A 6,000-nucleotide genomic window follows, 5' to 3' on the forward strand; every position below is an offset into this window, starting at 1 on the left:
TGTGTGTGTGTGTGTGTGTGTGTGAGAGAGATTTTTAGGTCAAAAAATCTTGTTTTGTTTTAGAGTTTTTCAAGTAGATGCTGCAAGGATTATTTGTAATGCAAATGCAACTGTTATATGGTCTTTTCTATCACAAGTGCCCAAATTGATTTTATTCAAGTTGGTTTTCCTTCTGCATTTTAGCATTGGACAGCAATCATGTATGCAGTTCTAGTCTGATTGAAGGCCATGGTTAATCACTGATTGATTAGTTTTAGTGGAATACAGATTAAGTATCAAGGTTTCTTTCTATACTGAAACTTCTGAAAACTAAGTGTAAACAAAATATAAAGTTTTGAATTGAGTGATCCCAGCAGCTTAATTCTATTTTCACTTGCATTCATGAAAAGCAAGTAATAAAATTAGAGGAGGTAATGATAGAGAGAAATATAAGGAAAGTTATGTTTGAGGGTAAATGCAATTAGTCTGAGCACTATAATTTGAGAAAAAACTAAACAATTCCATAATTAAACCCAGCCAAAACATTTCAGGAGAATGGTTTTTAAAACCACAAAACATGTTGATTTATTAACTTAATGCTGTTGATAAGTAGCTTCAGAAAAAATAAAAGCAAACAATACAATTCAACAAACTATATTTTATTTCCTCTCCCAAAATGAGAAAAATGAGATGTTTAGCTTTACTCTAAATGAAATTTTGAGATTAAACTTCCCCATTTAAAAAAAAAATAAACAAAGCATTCTATTTTAATTGATCAAAATGTTTAGGCTAAGCAAATGCCATCACAGGGAGGCAGATTGAAAAGAGATATGAATTCTGTATAATGAACTGAAAATATATCCAGAGATGGGATGTGGTAATTTGTGACATTTATGCTTTTTCTTCTTTTTAGTTTTGATGCCTCTGGGTTTACACTGGAAATCATACAAGAAGAGTCCATCAGTATGGGCAAGTGTGTTAAAAAGCCACTCTTAGGTCAGAATATGGAAAGTGAATGAGAGAATTTGGTTATTATTGTGATGATGTAGCTTTTTTATTAAAAATATTTCAGGGCATAATCAGACCCATATAGATCAGAGTTCTTATGTTAAGATTAATATTAAACTGCATGCTTTCCAAAATGCTTTTTTCCATAAACTCCATCCAAATTTAAAGTGTTATGGGAAATTTAAGTTCTTTGTCTATATGAAAGCATATAGTTTACCCAAATGGTCCTGAAAGTCATGATTACACATTATTGGGATGGTGAAGCACTGATAATTTAGTCAGAAATGTTTTTTCTATTTAAAAGCAAGTGATTACATTTAGAAGATGAATCATGCCTCTGTGGAACCTAGAATTATAATAATACAAATAAGAAGTGGATTGTTAACAGATTTGGTTTTTTTTTAATAAAGAAAAAAAGACTAATAATGTAATTCATTGTTGGACTCGAAATTTATTACCATTCTGATTCAGTTATAAAAGAACCACTTATCCATAATACTAGGTGACATAGGAATTGATTTATTTTATTCTGTGCTATGATCATGTTACCAGGTTTGAGATGCTAATAGAGTTATCTTGCTTGCTCAATACATGGGATATATCCTTCTTAATACTATGTATAGTGTTTCTGTTGCTGTATTTTCAATTGCCAGTTGTTTATATCAAAAAGGATTTCACATTTATCCGCATTTCCTGATTATCCCTTGATCAGTTTGTCTGATTTATTATCCTATTTGTAATACTCTGCCCGGTCAAGCAGATCTAGTTGTTCCAAATGTCACTTAATCCCTGATGAAGGAAATTTGCTTGACCAGAAAAGACATTAGAAAATTTCAGAGACTTAAAAATGCTAAGTGAGTAACAAAAAAGCAAATGAAATTCAGTGTTAATAAATACAAAGTAATACATAGTGAAGTTAAAAATTAAACCTGCTTGTGCACTTTGCAGCATTTTAAGCTAAGAGTATTGCTTAAAGAAAGGGAGAGGACCAATTATAGGCAGTTCAGTGCTCAGCTACAGTCAAGAAAGCTAGCACGACATTGGGACACATGAAGTAGGATGAAGAATAATAACAGAGATTATTATAATGCCTCTGTGAGTCAGTAATACGGGTTTTTGTACAGTACAGTGTGAAGGGTTGATCACCCATCTCAAAGAGATATTAAAGAACTAGAAGGAGGTTCAGAGCAGGACAATAACAATTATGTCTGGAATAAATATCTAGAATAAAATATCTGGAATAGCACTCATGTAAGAAAATTGGGAGGATTTTCATTGGAAAGGAGATGAGTAAGTGGGGACATAATGAAAATACACAAAATACTAAATACTGTAGAAAGATTAAGAGCAGTTTTCCCCCCTGTTTTATAATACAAGAACTAACGGGGCATTAATGAAAACATTTATTTTATTTACTTAGATTTAGAATAATAGAGATGTCTATCCAAGACACTAGGCTTCATTACCTAATTACACAATAAGCATCTTTACATAAAACCTAAGCAGCATTATGGTAGCTTATTCCATAAGGATCCAGATAGTCATCTACATGCTATACAGAGAACAGTTCAGGAGCATGTATAATAAAGGTAGTAAATTGAAAGCTGATATTTTTTCCCCTATGCAGAATGTAATGAAATTGTAGAACTGTAGTGCAACAGAAAGCACTGAGACAAAAAATTCAGTAAAACTAAAAAGGAATTGCATGTTCATAATGATAATCATGATATACAGAGTCATTACGATTAATTATGAGAACTTTGTAAGCCATATTATGTCTTACATTTCTGAACTTAAACTTATCTCTAATGATGTGAGATCAGGATGAAACTTGGTGTAGATTGTAGATAATTTCTAGTCTATAATGCTTTTACACGTTCCTGTGAAACAATTGCATTGGATGCTCTTAGAGATCATTAAGACTTGATGGACCTTGGTGTGATCTAATATCTTGATTCTTATGTTTCTGTATTAGTAAATGTGTTGGCATCTAGCTCTGGGAAAGCAGAATTATTATGAGGCAAGATGTTAAGAAGCACTGAGTATTAAGCTTGCATCTTTAGAGAACCAAATTTCTTCAAAAAGGCATTCCTGATGGTAAGGATTTTTAGCCAGATGCACTGTCAACCCATATATGCGGCAATGTTTGGAGAGAGATTGTAGTTAGAAGGCTGAAAGCGTTAGTCAACATATTTTGTCGATAATCAGACTGGCTATAAAAAATGGTATAGGCAGGACCAATTTTTGCTAACATCCATTTCAGTAAAAAAGCAAACCAAATTTTATCTTTGCTCCCTGTTTCGGTTGTTAAAGTACCTTGACAAGCTCTTTGCAACCAACTCTTGTGCAGGAGCATGGGATCATGCATGCAAGGGGGTCCTGAGCCAGAGAAACCCTAGGGGAATATTGAGAACCACCAGGAGCCTGCAACTCTCGTAAGAGTGGCTGACAAGGCATTGGTGGAGCTAGGAGTGATGGTGGCCACCCGCTACTCCCACAAAGGGCAGACCTAGGCAGCACTGCCACCAGAGTGGGCCTGATGCTGCGGTTCACCCAGAAAGTGAGCCCTTTGGAGGAGCAAGGTCCTGTACATGGATTGGGGCAATCCCAAGCACAAACACAGGCTGGGTGGATAATGAATTGAGAGTAACCCTGAGGAGAAAGATGTGGGGTGTTGGTTGAAGAGAAGCTCAATGTGAGCCCACAGTGTGCACTTGAGCCCAGAAAGCCAGTCATATGCTGGGCTGCATCAAAAGTGTGGCCAGCACATCGAGGGAGGTGATTCTGCCCCTGCACTTCACTCTTGTGGGACTGCACCTGGAGTGCTGCATCCAGACCAGAGGAGGGTCATGAAGATGATCAGAGGGCTGTAGCACCCCTCCTATGAGAACAGGCTGAGGGAGTTGGGCTCGTACAGCCTGGAGAAGAGAAAACTCAGAGGAGACCTTGTAATAGTCTTCCAATACCAAAGGGGTGCACACAAGAAAGCTGGAGAGGGACTTTTGACAAAGATATGTAGGGACAGAACAAGGGAGAATGACTTTAAACCGAAAAAGGGTAGATTTAAATTAAATATTGGGAAAAAATTCTTTACTGTGAGGGTAGTGCGACACTGGAACAGTATGCTCTGAGAAGTTTTGGCAGCCCCATCCCTGGCAGTGTTCAAGGTGAGGCTGGATGGGGCTCTGAGAAACCTGTTCTAGTGGAAGGTGTTCCTGCCCTCGGCAGGGGGGATTGGACCTAGATGATCTTTAATGTCCCTTCCAACCCAAAACATTCTACAATTTTAAGCAGATGCAGGAATACATAGGGCCAGGCCTGAGTATCCATTCTAAGCAATTCACCTGTCAAAGAAGTGGAATGAATTTATTTGAGATGCTGTGGAGCCCCATTAATATTACAGCATGCAATACTATAGATGAGAAACTCCTGACTGCTGTAAAATCTGTTAGAGCCATGTGTAAAGCTGTAAAGGTGTTTCTTGAGAAACACAGCATATAATTTGTTTCAGTTTTCCCTTACATAACCTACAAAAGTTTATGCTAAATATTTACTTGCTGAAATTATGAATGTGGACAAGTTAGTACTGGGTGGGCTGGGGTGTGAATCAAGAATGCATTAAGGTATTCATTTATCTACCCCACACTATTCACAAAAGGATACTTTGTTTTTATCAGGAATTGTCACAGAGTCAGAAGATGTACTCAGCCAGATATTTACATTGGAATATTCGACATGCTGCAAGTTCAAACCCTAGAATTTTTTTCAATAACTTTTTTGCATGTTCATAGATTTAATTCTGGGCATTGGGGATGGGCAAAATTTCTCTCTCAAAACCATACATAAGATGGTGCATTTATTTTAGCTTTTTCAGCATGTACAGAAAACACTCTGGTTGCAATAATACTATTCATGGCATCAAGAATGTTCCAATTTCTGTGATACACAGGCTAAAATGAACTAAAAAGAGATGCTGCTTTAAGGAAAAGAGGATGCAATTTCATCAATATTTCTGAGAATCCTGGAACATGCAAAGCTGTGGATAAGAATCTCAGCTTCCCAGTTGGCAAGTTATTGATTATAAGAGCTGTTCACTAATGAGCTAACTAGAAGAAGCCAAAGTCAAAAAAGCTTGCAGACCCGGCAGAACCGAATATGCTGATGCTGACAATGACCATGGTTGCACAGGAACACCTGGACTTTGCTGCTTGAAGGAAAATGGCTTTGCCTTCTTGTCTTGACTTATTTCTTTTTGAGCCCGTTGTAATATATTATTAGGTCTATAACAAGGATATTATTTAGGCTGAGTCTTTAATCAGACCCAATTATACTGTCTCAATAGACCTCTAAGGAGTAGCTGTTTCAGAGAATTTGTATGCTACATCTGCAGGTAGTTGGCTCAATTTTTGCTAGGCAAGAGGAGTATGTGATGCTGCACAATTTGTGAGCAGCTAATTTCCATAGCAATATAGAGAAATTTGACTTGAGTACTGAGGCTACTCACACATTCTGTTTTGCTCTGTCTTTGGTTAGCTAGGACGTTATGTCACCTTGACAGATGTTCTTTCCTCCATTGCCATGCTTTTGTTGAGTTTTGCATGGGTTATGACTCCTAGAACAGAAAACTTTGGAAAGGCAGGAAGCTAACAGCACTCTTTAAATCTACCTGTTTTCTTAAATGACTCTGTGCTCTCTGTGTAGACTTCCCACGTTTTTCAATGTTCCCTTAGACTCTGACACAGAGATACATTAGGCTTGCATGTAGACAGATCTGTTCTAGGGTTTGTCTTGCTCTGTTCTCTTGGTTGTTCAGATCAGATTATACTGAAAGTTTCTTTCGGTTAATATGGACCTGTTTTCTTCTAATAGGAAATAATAGAGAGCAAGAAGCCGGGACTCTGATATGACCAAAGAGTGTGCCAGGACCAGGAGCAAGAAACTGATGCTGAGTGCTTCAGTTTAAGCATAGCCCACCCCAATCATCTAAAGCTCCAGGATGAAGATACTTCATGG

The sequence above is a fragment of the Psittacula echo genome, assembly GCF_963264785.1.
Source record: "Psittacula echo genome assembly, chromosome: 1".
Taxonomy (NCBI): Eukaryota; Metazoa; Chordata; class Aves; order Psittaciformes; family Psittacidae; genus Psittacula; species Psittacula echo.